Here is a 13,519-nt window from a genome sequence, read left to right as displayed (position 1 = left end):
TTCAAACTTAAATCAAACTATTGTATTATCATATTTTTAAATGTTTAAAATGTGCTTCTATACATAAAACAAAGTATGCATCTGCACCTGGTAAAGGAAGGGGGCAACAAGGGGAAAAGAGAGCGAGGAAGGCTCAGATCTCAATGGATTGTGATATAACTTTCTTTTCAAAAATTATAAAGCATGAATATACAAATCCAATAGTAGATATTCTTCTAGCTTGTAGATGAAGAATGAAAAATTCAATTGTTAACTTTTCTTTATAAAAAAGAAAATCTGTCAAGATGTTACTTTAGCACCAAAAACTAGGGTTGTTCTTTGTGGTAGTTGGGGTTAATCATCAACTGGACTGAAAACAAAGTCACTAGGAAAATAGGTCTTGGAGTTTGGGGCTTTGTGGGTTTTGTTGTTGTTATTGATGGTTTTGTTTGTTTTGGTTTTTTTATGTTATTTGAAGACTGACTTATTTGGGGTAGTACTATTGCCTAGCTGACATCCTATATAAGTGAATCAATATAAAAGAAGAACCAATATAAATGAAGAACCAATATAAATGAAGAACCATTATAAATGAAGAACCATTATAAATGAAGAACCATTATAAATGAAGAACCATTATAAATGAAGAAGCAATATAAATGAAGAAACTGAGATGCATTCATCCCACTCTACTTCCTGATGTGATGTCATTAGTGGCCTTGAACTCCTTCTACCTTGATTTCATCACCTTAATGTACTGTTCAGTACAACTGGGAAGCAGGCTAAACATGCTTTCTCTGAAATTTCTTTTGTCAGACAGAGGCTTGTATCCCAGCAACAATAAAAAACACTACCACACTGTTCTTGTTATTAGGTGCGTTATACTTCTTTTTGAAGTTAGTATATAAAGTAATATGTCTCATTACAGTATGTATATGTATATATATATACATATAATTTTACTTTATCCATATGCATCCCTCTGGGGCAATTCCTTTACAGACACCTTATTGTGTAAATAAATTTGGCTTTGAAAGGTATGATGAAGTACAAGAATAAAGGTATTGTTTATTATTTATAATGTTCAGGGATGTATCTGTAACTTCTTTTCCCCAAGGAACAGAAAAATGACACAATGTTAAACAGTTTTGAAGAGTGGTTGTAGCCTAATGAGAAGGGCAATAGCGTTGTTCTTTCATCTATCAATAGACTTCCTCTGGGGACTTTGGTTGAACAACATACTCATTAATTACATCAGTGGGGATGCATCTATTGGATGAGGCAATCCTCTGACATGTTGATTGGGTATAAGTTGTGCCCTTAAAGCAGCACCAGAGACCAATTGCATTATTCATGAGAAATGATGAAAAAATAGCCAAGTGCAAAGAATGAGGTGTGCTTTAGAAGACAACAGAACCTCCTAGCATCTTCAGCTGCTAATCCATTTTCCTGACAAGCTGGAGGATTAAGTGCTTAATTCCAATTGTTCTACAAGGCTTAACAGAGACACCAGGGCTCAGAATCAAAAAGCACTTTAAAGAAACAAATCCCCTTCTCTAAATGAGAATCCTTAAAACAGACCCCATAGTCACCTACCTCTGCATACTTAAGATCTCCCCTGTGTCTTTTAAGTACTTGCACTTGCACTTCTGACACCTTGTCCCACTTCACAACTGCAGCTAGTATTTGTAATAAAACCTCGACTCCTCCTCGAAAACTTACGTTTATCATAGTTTTAAATTTGATATGGTAATATTTAAATTTTAAATAATATTTTTGGAGCACTTATGTATGAGTTCATGTGCGAGTTCATGCTATATATGTATTTGTGTGCAGTCGTGCACACATTGAAACTGAAATTTAGGCAGGTAGCTAACCGGCACCAGTGATCCTGTGTGTATCTGAGCCTTTAGCACTGATTCTGCAGTCCTGGAGGGCATGCCCAACACTTGGTACACAGAAGATAAACTCTGAACTCAGGTCCTCATGCCCAAAAGCAAGACCTGGTATCTCCAGACATCAGTGTGAAAATGTTTAAGTGAATAATATCTGGAAACTGAAGAAATTCTCCTTTATATCAAGTCACAATTCTTTACAGTAAATAAAATTAGGGTATGTTTGATGTTTTTAAAATTCTTTTGAAAACAAAAACAAAACCTCGTGATACTGCTGAAGGAGGATTCATTCCCTGATACAAGGTGAAACCAGAACATGAACTTATTTGTTGTTATTTAAACGAAATTCTTTCTTGTGTTGTTATACCGCAAGAAGAACAGTTATTGAAGGTTTAGAAATTTCTACTTTACTGACTCAGATGATTTGAGAATCGGGCTAGAAGAGGGAAGTTACATTTCTATTTTGACTGGATGGCGAGGAACAGCAGTGTTGACTTTGTTTTGAGTCATCATTAAAAGGCATCTTTTCTGTTCACAGGTTCAACATTTCTTTGGGTTAAGGGCTCCATTCTATAGAGGCTTCTGACCTTGTGACAGGAAAAGATCATTGATCCCAGAGAAGCTGCCTTTCTTCTGAAAATGTCCTTTCTTTAAAAAAACAAAACAAAACAAAACAAAAAAACAAGAAACAACAGACTCAAAAATCATCCCTGAGTGGGTTTCCTGAAATTCAATGTAACTTTCCCATTTAAAAAATTTGGATCCCCCTGTCTGCAAACTTTAGCAAATTTCAGAACTCCTTTAGCTATCCCAGCATCTCAGTCATAGAAATACTGTGAACTAATTATTAGCAAATAATGACAAAGCTTCAAAAACAATTAGCGATTTGATTTCCACAGTCATCCTTAAAGAAATGATTCATCAATCAGTTCCTTCAGGCAATTCTGTTTAAATAGTCTGTCCATAAAATGTAGGAATTTTCAGTTGTAATATTCAAGAAAGAAGATGTTCTACTCCTTAATCTTAGACATAACCATGGCATTGCCCTTGAATTTATCAATCCATCATGAAAATTCTGATCATAGCCAAAGTCTACATGACTCTAAAGTACTGGTGTAGAAATAAACTAGAATAATAATTTCTCCAAAGCATCTAAGACAGTCCTAAACGTCTTCTCCTGCATATGCGGCACTTTTCTTTCATTATTTTTCGGTTTGCTTGCTCTCTATCCAGCAAGTCTACGCTCACACGCATGAACACACACTGACAACTACTAGTATTTATATGAGTGAACTCACATCTTTAATTGAAATCTCCTTCGTTTCCTGTTAACCATAGCCTGGCCACCCACAATGCTTGTTCAATTCCAGAAGTTTCCTGCTTATTTAAGCAAGATCCTGAGGCAGAATTTGTGGGGGATTAGCGCTCTAAAGCATCCTTTCACCATGAGTCTCAAATCATTTTACACATTTTAATTCATGTTTGGAAAGCCACAGAGAGAGGGGAAGTTAACTGGCATGCCTCTCCTTAAATGGGAAGAGATTCAAATAGATTGAATACATTTAATTCAAGCATATCAAATCAAGCATGAGGCCCTTTAAGAGAAATTGTTTGAATTTTAACCTAAAATAGCATTATTCTCATTCAGACCCTGCAAAAGGTTTGTAATTAGCTAGTCCAAGGTAAGCACACAGTTTCACAAACAAATGTTTTATTTAAACTTTATGTAATTATGCTTATATAGACTGCAAAAGAAAACAAATATGTAGAAGGATAAATCTGTTTATAATTAAAGCATAGCAGTAATTTTACATGTGGCTTATAGCATAAAGGTCAATAGGATCCTTTCATTATACATATGAAAGACATAACATTAGATATATATTCACTATATATAAAAACTTCATTCAAATATACATGTGAATGAAATTTATTGTAAATACATCTCCTGTACCTTTGCCAAGTGCCTGTGACAAAATACAAATAAGTAAATAATTGGTGGAATATGTAAAATCAAGTAGAACAGGAATTGTTTTACTTAATTGTTAAGTGGGACTGAACACCAACATGGACACAACTTTTATTTCACATATGAAATATGTTTGTAACTCAGAAAGTCAAGATATAGGCTCTAAGATCAGGAATAGAAGACAAAAAGCTTTAGATAAATGAGGTAGCTGGTTTTGCCATCAGCTTCTAAACAAGAACCAAAGTGGATGAAATCTAATATAATTTAAACAATATTTTTTGGATATCCACCCCAAAGTAACTTCTCTAATAATCAGAAATTTAAAAGTGAAAATAGGCATGTGTTATTACAGCAAGAGGGGAAGTACTACTTGCCACATTTTTCCTTATAATTATGTTTCTTTTCAAAAGAATGAGAAGCCAAACTGTTTTGTGGAATAATTTGAAAAGCCCTGTACAAATAGATTTTATATTGGAATACACAAGTGTTTATGTTCAGGAAATAATTCACAGGTATAGGTATCATAAGATCAAGTGTATATAGATAACAATTTCATTTAAAAATAAGATAAAATTTTAACATAGAATAACCAAGTGGGTGAGGTTAAATGATTCAAAGCTATCATTAAATGTAGCTAAATGAAGTTATAGGAAAGTCTCCCTATGACTTTTGATGATTTAATTCAAATGATCCACTGCAGATGTTACTCTGTGGTAGAGTGCTTGCCTTTCCCAGTAGAGGCTGTGGGTTCAAAGCTCAGTACTGAGTTTTAAAATGTGCTTAAAATATTTTAATTGAAATGTTGTACTGCTGATCTATTTGCACAGTTATAGACAATGTGTTCTCTTGTAACTTAACACACTCAATTTTTCATTATTACCTTTACTCCTTAACGAGAGCCTCAGCTTTTAATAAATCTTAATTTAGCTATTAATTTTAATCAATTCAATTTTAATTTTATATCTTCTCCATCTTAATGACTCAAAAAATAGAACCCCTTATCTTTTTGTAACTTTTATTTTTTTCTTATTTTGATATTAAACAGATGCATTGATGTAGTAGGTTTAGCTATGACCTATGTAGCCTGTGTTTTTAACCTACGCATATTTGAATACTAATTTTTGTTAATATTAAACTGGATTTTGTGGCAAAGTGCTCAACCTCTTCCTGTTGCTTCTTCATCTGTCACATGGGAACACAGGTAATTACAGTATCCATTCCTACGCCACTTATAAAAGTTATTAGGTGAAAAATGCAAAGTATCTAAACAATTTCTAGTGTATGTGCTAATCATTTTTATCCATGCAAATAGTTTTAGAACTGTGGTATGTCTCAAGAGAAAACTGGTATGAAAGAAAGGGACATGTGTTTCAAATTTACATGGTTTAAATCTAAACAAGGAGTTTTCCTAGTAGCATACATAACATCATTTAATGTCCTTTTCCAATCATGTTTTGAGGTAAGTACACCTGTGTGTGTGTGTGTGTGTGTGTGTGTGTGTGTTAAAGTGGCTCAGTTTTCTCTTTCTGCTTAAAAGCATGAGAATGGTAACTTTTTTTATCTTTTTCATTTGAATATTTTTCCCCTTCGTGACAACTGGTGACTTATCAAATAAGCAGCGCCCAGTCACAATGTATTTAAGTACTGGATTTGGAGAATGGGAAACCTGTATTAACTGTGAACCAACATCTACAAGCAGGTCAGAGTAGCGGGGCTAGAGCAATACTCAGGTGGCTCCAATTAACCGCATCCGGCAGGATGTCAGTCATGGCTGGAAAAGCTTGTTTATGCTAGCATTACATCCCCTTTGTTAGGGAGCCAGAAGATGTGTCTCAGCGAAGTCCCGCCCACAGGAGCAGACGTGATAGTGTGCCCAGCCCTTCGCGTCGTCGTTGCACCAGTGTGAACTCACTGAACTCTGTTTGAACTTCACTGTGCAGCCAAGTACATTTTAAATGCAATCTACTCCAGTTAAGGCTAATTTGTATTTCATTGCAGAACCATGTCATTTCACACAAACCAATCAAAACAGACTTGAGAGCCGCAGCTAATCTAACACCTAAATGATGCTCCTTCTACCCAGCAAAATCGTAATTTCTGTTTTTGAAATCCATACTTAGGAGAAGAAGCTGACAACCATCTCCATAAATAGAAATCCTTGCTTTCACCACTCCTGAACTGTCTTCCCTTACTCAACAATCGTTGTTGGAACTTTTAAAGTTTTTTCCTCTACTGTATAGGAACCCCTAAATTCGTTCAACATCCCGGACTATAGTCTATCATCTCAAACTTCAAGAAGCAATTGTGTCACTTATGTGATTAACAGACATGTATTTTGATGTCTTGGTTATGGCAGATTATATGTTAGGATAACTTTCTTTCCCAATAAGAGGGCAATATGCCTAATTTTTAAAAGAATCTTTGCATTCCAAAAAGCAACAAGAAAGTCTGGCATGGCAGCACACCCCTGTAATCCCAGCACTTGGGAGGCAGAGGCAGGTGGATTTCTGAGTTCGAGGCCAGCCTGGTTTACTGAGTGAGTTCCAGCACAGTGAGGACTCCACAGAGAAACCCTGTCTCAATAAAAAACAAAAGAAAAAAAAAAAAAAAGAAAGAAACAAAACCAAACAAACCTCAAAAACACGGTCTTTTAATGTGACGTAACTAACTCAGCAGTAGAGAAGATAAATCTTAGCTGTGTGATTATTTCTTGAAGTTCAGATGGCCACATATAAATTTTTCCTTTGAATTCAGCACATTTTTAAGTTATCTGGTAGGAACATTAAGTCCTTGGGTATAGACAAACTCTGTTTAAGTTCTAGGGGGCACCTTCTTTCCATTTTAAATATATGTCATATTTATTGTGTTTGAATAGGCCTTTTGAGCTGTCTCTTCTAGTTGCCAAAGCACTTTTGGAGATGTGGTTCCTAATTTAGTATAAAGTGTGTAGAATAAATATATTTCCTACAAGTCATAAAACATTAGTCTTGGATCTAAGCAATTTTCTTAAGTAGGAGTCTTAGGTTAAATATCTTAGTTGAATCAAATATTCCCATTAGTATATACAATAATAAAAAAATCACCCATTTTCTATAAACTTTTATATCTTCATGGTAAAGAATATTATGATTATTTTTTGATTTCTTTTGTTTTTTACTGAAAATTTTATAAGAAAATGACTTTGATGATTATTGAAAGCTATTTGTATGTAGTGGCGGTGACTAGCATGTGCAGAAATCATTTGATAAGCCCTCACTTTTTATAAGATGCTATCCGGGTTAGCACACAGACATACACCTGCAAGCAACAACCCCATACAAAATGTGCAACTTGCTCATAGTTACAGTCCATTCTGCAAGGAGGACATGGCACAATAGGTCAGTTCCTGTTATAGAAGGCCAGGAAGCATCAACATGAAATCTATTTTGCTTCTTGCCGTGTAGTTTCTCCCAGGACCACAGCCTATGAGACTGCTTCCGACATTCATGGTGTGTCTTTCTTTTCAGTCAGTCTTCCAATAATTTCTAGGAGAGCCACACAAGAGTGTGATCACTTCTAGGTGATTCTAAATTATCAAGGCAGAGAATGAAGATGAATCCTCATGGTAACTGTCATCCATCTTCCTATTTGTCCTTTAACTGGACTGCCTATGAACTGTCTATATCTGCATCTTTATCACCTGTCTTTAATGTATCTATATATAATCTGTCATTTACTTATCAGCCATTTATACACCTTCATTGCTAATCTTCTATCATCTACCTATATTTCCTATCATTTCTCTATTAGATGATTATTTCTATCCTCCTGCCTGTCTATCAGTCACATCCATCTATATATCTAAGTAACCATAGTCTAAGATCAATGGGAACTCTTACTCTGCCTTATTTTTCAATGTCTTATTTTTTTTCACTCTCAAAAACTAATGTTCTAAGTGGCAGCTGTTAGGATAACTGTAATGAATAGAGAACTGTCCTCTTTTGCTACTAGTAGACCTTGTGTGTATTTTCTATGGTTTACAATTGTTTTCCCCACAAAGCCTCCATGTTCTAGGAAAAGAGACAGCATTGGGTAATTGCAGCAACTAATAAATTTGTGAGATATAGACATGATTATTTAACAAAGCAGAGCATCATGAGTCTAGCTTAGCTTAGTTTTAATTAATAAAATAAAAGCATAGGCAGGTTGGACCAATTTACCCAAGAGTTTTGTAAGCACCTTCCAATCAATAGCACGTATTTTCTCTAAACCTTTTCATTATCATTCTACAGTTACTTTTAGTATTAGTTTTCCTTTTGCTTTTCATTATATTAGTACTTTTTCACATAAGAGCACACAGATACTAACAGATACAAATGCCCACAGTGAGCCATCACTTTTAAATAGCTCTTAAAGTATAAAATGTACTCTGTCAATTTTAAGAAAAAGAAAATCAATTGATTCTTGAATTGATCATATTAAAATGATCTCTGTAGGCAAAAGTCCTACTGGGTATGTTCTGGTATGTGGCTATAAACTCAACTTCACAAAAGTTGTCTATCATTTACAAACACTGAATTTTTGTATACGTAATGTTATTGAGGGGAGATTTTGATTTCTATATGAATGGAGTAGAAATATTTTATAGTTACTTTAGATAGAAAATATGGAAATATAATTTTTTTCAATTTAAAGTAAAACACATTTCTCTCAGAGATAATGGCTTATACCTGAACTTAACTGGAAGTGTCAGAATGTATTTGAAAATCATACCACAATATAAGCAAAATGATGAGCCTGAGCTAGTACTATACTGAAATGTGGCACAAACTTCAGTATTCTTATCAGCTTCATTGAGCAGAGATGCCTGGATAGATTTACAAAGACTGAAGCAAACATACACATGATTTACAGAGAAATCACACTGTATGTGTAAATGTTAATACATAAATTTTATTTTATTGAAGAAATAACTAGAAGGAATATCCTGTTGACATTTATTATTAGATTAAAAAGTAAATAGTACTTGTATGCTTTTAAAACAAAACAATATTGATACAGATATTTAATTTACAAACCTTTATTGACAAAAACTTTATTAGGAACACGTAAATTGGCAGTACATAAATGTCCTATACTCTCTTCTCAACAAAAATGTTTTTTTAGTTTCATAAAATAAGATTGTATATAATTTATTTAATCCACAAGAGGCAGTAGCATGTCTCTTGGCAAAATATATAATCTATCAAAAACTCTAAATAAGATAGCTGTCATTTCATCCTCTGATTATGTCATCTACTAGAAAAAGCGGTGGAACCCTCAATTCTCATCATTAGGAAACCAACTACCTAAGGTTTTGTTTTGTTTTGTTTTGTTTCATTTTTGTTTTGTTTTGTTTTTAACATTTTAAAGATGTTGTTTCTAATTTTAGTTTCTAAACTACCTTGGCATTTACTATGTGCTGTTTATCAGAAGACAATTATTTGCCCCACATCAGAATGCATTCTGCCCAAATCTAATTACTTCTATTATTTCAACCTGTAAAGTTGAGACAAAGACCATTCTGAGAACATTTCACTAATAGGCAGGTCTGACCATCACAGAAGGATGAAAGCATCAGAATATACTTGAAGATCATACCACAATATAAGAAAAATGATGAGCCCAAGCTAGTACTACATTGAAATATGGTACCCACTTTCTCTCCAGGACAGTATTCCCATCAGATCTATTGAGCTATCATTTCGATGACTACGTGCCTTCAGCGAGCAAATTGGAATTAGGAAAACAACAACAAAACAAAGAAAAAAATAACATCAAAGTCCCCAAAAAAAGTCTACAAAACAAGTCTATTGGAAATGAACACAAGGTGATGAATTTTTTGCCATCTCTTTGTCATAAAGTTTGGAGTAGCTAATTGATCTTCACCTTAGTATCACGAACACCTTAGTATCACGAACCCACCATCTAAGTTTCTATCAGCTCCTTTATATAAGTGGAAGTCTTATTAAATCCAATGGGATGAAAACCAACCAAAGTTACATTGCAAATTTAGTGGCAATTAAATAATAATAACCCACCATCTGAAATTTGTATACTGGATATATATGACCTGAGGAAAATGCCCTTCCGTATGTTTGTGGGATGGGGGTAATAGTTCCTCCAAGGTTTCAGAAATGAGATAGGGAGTGATCAGTATTTGGTTGAGGAAGAAGTTTTGAGATATTGAGAGGTAGGTATGCTTGGAAAGCAAGTACAGAGTCTTATATTAGTGTTACCTGAAAGGAAACAACTCTCAAGGGAGGTAGAGTTTATAAGTCTTTGGAAGTTAAGAGCTAGAGCAGGTTGTGAGAAAATATTATAGATGACCTAAAGATTAATTTCTTAAATTCTTTTTTCTTTTCTTTTTTTATTTTCTATATTCTTTGTTTACATTCCAAATGATTTCCCCTTTTCCCGGTTCCCCTCTCCCTATATGTCCCATAAGTCTTCTTCTCTCCACCCATTCTCCAATCACCTCCCTCCTTTTTCTCTGTTCTGGTACACCCCTACAATGCTGGATCAAACCTTTCCTGGATGAGGGCCCTCTCCTTACTTCTTCATGGGAGTCATTTGTTATGTTAATTGTGTCTTGGGTGTTCTGGGTTAATTAATATCCACTTATCAGTGATTGCATTCCATGTGTATTCTTTTGTGATTGGATTACCTCACATAGGATAATATTTTCCAGTTCCAACCATTTCCCTAAAAATTTCATGAATTCATTGTTTTTAATTGCTGAGTAGTACTCCATTGTGTAAATATACCACATTTTCTGTATTAATTTCTCCATCGAGGGACATCTGGGGTTTTTTCCAGCTTCTGACTACTATAAATAAGGCTACTATGAATATAGTGGAGCATGTGTCCTTATTGCGTGCTGGGGAATCCTCTGGGTATATGTCCATGAAAGGTATAGCAGGGTCCTCTGGAAGTATCATGTCTAGGAGCTCAGCAGATAAGAAAGCACATATACATATTTCCCCTCCCTGGTTGGTTAGCTCTAATGTCTTTAACAAGTATGCTATGGGTGCAAAGGAGGCTCCTAGTTGATGACCTAGGACCCTGAGGGCATAGCCTTCTTTTTCTGTTATATAGAGGGAAAAGGCACAGTTTAGGTCTAGGAGGTGTATGTCTGGAGCCTGAAGAAGGGCCTGTTGGAGCCTTTGAAAGACCTCAGTAATAGCTTTGTAATGAGGTTCCTGGGTTGGGCCTAAGACTGTTTCATGAAAGGGGAACTCAAGGAGGAAAATGGAAGGGACCCAGGAGTTTAAGAAGCTAGCTATTCCTGGGAATGATAGAATCTCCTCTTTAGTTGAGGGGATTGATAGAGACTGAATTAGATGTTTTCTGTCTAAGTTTTTTATCTAAGATTTTGTTGGTTGGTTGTAGGTGTAGACAACTTGACCTTAGAAGGCAAGACTCTATAGCCTCAGCTAGACAAGAAATTTAGAAGAGCAAATGTGTTAGGTGTTAGTTTTTGCTAATCTGTAGGGAGGGACTACAAAGGAAAATGATGTTCTTCAGGTGAGAATTCTTTGTTTAACTCTGTACCCCATTTTTTAATAGGGTTGTTCGGTTTTCTGGAGTCTAACTTCTTGAGTTCTTTATATATATTGGATATTAGCCCTCTATCTGATGTAGGATTGGTGAAGATCTTTTCCCAATTTGTTGGTTGCCGATCTGTCCTCTTGATGGTGTCCTTTGCCTTACAGAAACTCTGTAACCTTATGAGGTCCCATTTGTCAATTCTTGCTCTTAGAGCATACGCTATTGGTGTTCTGTTCAGAAACTTTCTCCCTGTACCGATGTCCTCAAGGGTCTTCCCCAGTTTCTTTTCTATTAGCTTCAGAGTGTCTGGCTTTATGTGGAGGTCCTTGATCCATTTGGATTTGAGCTTAGTACAAGGAGACAAGGATGGATCAATTCGCATTCTTCTGCATGCTGACCTCCAGTTGAACCAGCACCATTTGTTGAAAAGGCTATCTTTTTTCCATTGGATGTTTTCAGCCTCTTTGAAGAACTTCGGATGGCGGAGAAGCATCTTAAAAAATGCTCCACTTCATTAGTCATTAGGGAAATGCAAATCAAAACAACCCTAAGATTTCATCTTACACCAGTCAGAATGGCTAAGATTAAAAATTCAGGAGACAGCAGGTGTTGGAGAGGGTGCGGAGAAAGAGGAACACTCCTCCACTGCTGGTGGGGTTGCAAATTGGTACAACCACTCTGGAAAGCAGTCTGGCGGTTCCTCCGAAAACTGGGCACCTCACTTCCAGAAGATCCTGCTATACCACTCCTGGGCATATACCCAGAGGATTCCCCACCATGTAATAAGGATACATGCTCTACTATGTTCATAGCAGCCCTATTTATAATTGCCAGATGCTGGAAAGAACCCAGGTATCCCTCAACAGAAGAGTGGATACAAAAAATGTGGTATATCTACACAATGGAGTACTATTCAGCCATTAGAAACAATGAATTCATGAAATTCTTAGGCAAATGGATGGAGCTAGAGAACATCATACTAAGTGAGGTAACCCAGACTCAAAAGGTGAATCATGGTATGCACTCACTAATAAGTGGTTATTAACCTAGAAAACTGGAATACCCAAAACATAATCCACACATCAAATGAGATACAAGAAGAAAGCAGGAGTGGTCCCTGGTTCTGGAAAGACTCAGTGAAACAGTATTTGGCAAAACCAGAACGGGGAACTGGGAAGGGGTGGGAGGGAGGACAGGGGAAGAGAAGGGGGCTTACGGGACTTTCGGGGAGTGGGGGGGGGCTAGAAAAGGGGAAATCATTTGAAATGTAAATAAATTATATCAAATAAAAAAAAAAAAAAAAAAAAAACAAAGGAAAATGATATCAACATACTGTATAAACTTAGCTTGAGGGAGAGATAAAAAGCTAGGTCAGAAGACAGAGTCTGGAAAATAGGCATAAGCTATTTCAGAGCCCCTGATTCAGGAAAGACCTGGTGAGTTGGGTAGAGAAGTGCACATCAGGGTCAATCCGGGTAAAAGCAAAACTGTTTTGTGACTGAGCATCAAGGGAAAAAGAGAAGAAAGCATCCTTGAGATCTAGAACTAAGAAATGAGAGGTCCCTGGGGAGATAGTGGAAAGAAGTATATGAAGGTTAGCTACAACAGGATAGAGAGGAACCACTGCAGAATTAAGAAGTCAGAGATCTTGACCTAGAAGATAGGTCTCTTTGGGTTTAACTGCAAGTATAAGGATGTTAAAAGAGGAAAAAGCGGGATGAAGAAGACTTTATTTTTCTTAGGAGTTAAGAGATGAAAGTCTTAAGTCCCCTGAGGCTCTGGGGAGAGAAAAGGTACTGAGCTTGGGTGATATACCAGGTAGGGTCCTGTCATTGGATGACAATGGCAGAATGGTGTTTAGCAACAGAGGGGTTGCTATCAGTAGCCCAAAGTTCTTTCTGATGGCACTTTGGATATGGTCCCCAAACCATACAGGGATTAGAGTGGGCCTGTGCCCAGTGCTCCTGCTGACTACATTTGAGTCAGGAACCTAGTAGTTCCCAAGTCTCAGGAGCCAAGTAGCCTGGGGTGTTGCCAAAGCTGGTTGAAGAGCCTTGGCCAGTATGTGCTATTTTTGTTTGCAGGTCTTTCCATCTCTCCCATGGAA

The sequence above is a fragment of the Apodemus sylvaticus genome, chromosome 6 (genome assembly GCF_947179515.1).
Source record: "Apodemus sylvaticus chromosome 6, mApoSyl1.1, whole genome shotgun sequence".
In the NCBI taxonomy this organism is placed as follows: domain Eukaryota; kingdom Metazoa; phylum Chordata; class Mammalia; order Rodentia; family Muridae; genus Apodemus; species Apodemus sylvaticus.
Note: the sequence above shows the minus strand (reverse complement) of the source record.